Source organism: Peromyscus eremicus, chromosome 20 (genome assembly GCF_949786415.1).
Source record: "Peromyscus eremicus chromosome 20, PerEre_H2_v1, whole genome shotgun sequence".
Lineage (NCBI taxonomy): Eukaryota > Metazoa > Chordata > Mammalia > Rodentia > Cricetidae > Peromyscus > Peromyscus eremicus.
This window is the reverse complement of record NC_081436.1, coordinates 14703677-14705048: the sequence shown is the minus strand read 5'-3', so window position 1 is coordinate 14705048 and position 1372 is coordinate 14703677. Positions and strand designations below refer to the sequence as shown.

Genomic DNA, 1372 nt, shown 5'->3' with positions numbered 1-1372 from the left:
GTCATGATAAAATCTCTGAAGAAACTCAAAATAATCAGGGCTCTATACAACAAACTTCTATCGAACATTTGTACTAAATGGGAGAAAACTCAAAGCACACCCACTAAATTCAGGAACAAGATAAGGACACCCAGTTTCTCCACTCTTTTTCAGTATAGTACTTGAAGTCTTAACTAGAGCAATAAGACAAAGAAAGAAATATGGAGAGAGAGAGAGAGAGAGAGAGAGAGAGAGAGAGAGAGAGAGAGAAGGAAGGAAGGAAGGAAGGAAGGAAGGAAGGAAGGAAGGAAGGAAGGAAGGAAGGAAGGAGATACAAAAACAGAAAGAAGAAGTCATATAATTCCCATTTGTACAGTCACCTTGAGCAGAGAGAGTGCCGTGGGCCGAGCAGGGGCTGCGGGGGAGTGGGAGTGCAGGTTGAAAAATGCAGACCACCAAGGCACTGCTCGTTTCTCCAGTTCTGATCCGCTCCTGTACCAGGGGTCTACTCAGGCCTATGTCTGCTTCCCTCTTGAGTAGACCGAGGACCCATCTAAACAGCCTTCCTGCAGCAGCTCCCCTCTCCAGGTGGCCAGAGGGGAATTCCAGACCAGTGTTGTTTCCCAGGATATTGACACAGCCGCCAGGTTCATTGGTGCTGGGGCTGCCACAGTTGGTGTGGCTGGATCAGGGGCTGGCATTGGAACAGTGTTTGGTAGTTTGACTATTGGCTATGCCAGGAACCTGTCTCTCAAGCAACAGCTCTTCTCCTATGCCATTCTGGGTTACCCTGTCTGAGGCCATGGGGCTCTTCTGTTTGATGGTCGCCTTCCTCATCCTCTTCGCCATGTGAGGCTCCGTGGGGTCACCCAGCCGTCCCCACTGCTTTGACTCCATGCCGGTCCTGGTGCTGGAGTGTGCTAAGCTTTACCATTAAACAACATTTCTCTAAACAAAAAAAAAAAAAATCCCCTTTGTAGATGACATGATCCTATACACAAGAGACCCTATGGGTGGAGAGATGGTATCTCAGTAATTAAGAGCACTGGTTACTCTTGCAAAGGATCTGGGTTCAGTTCTCAGCACCCACATGGAGGCCACAACCATCCATAACTCCCACTTCCAGGGAATCAATGCTGTCTTCTGTCCTCCACAGGCACTATGCATGCACATGGTGCAAAGACATATTTGCAGCAAGACACACATACACATGAAATAAAATAAATAAGACTAAAAGAATTTAAGAGAGAGAGAGAGAGAGAGAGAGAGAGAGAGAGAGAGAGAGGGAGGGAGGGAGGGAGAGAGAGAGAGAGAGAGAGAGAGAGAGAGAGAGAGAGAGAGACCTTGACACTCCCCCCAGGAAGCTCTGAGAGCTGATAAACACCTTCAGCAA

The 1372-nt window shown here is 48.0% G+C and overlaps 1 pseudogene; it reads left to right on the top strand.

The window, feature by feature from the left end:
• Window positions 1-359: 359 nt before the first annotated feature.
• On the top strand, window positions 360-832 carry LOC131896910 (ATP synthase F(0) complex subunit C1, mitochondrial-like; annotated as a pseudogene).
• Window positions 833-1372: the final 540 nt, after the last annotated feature.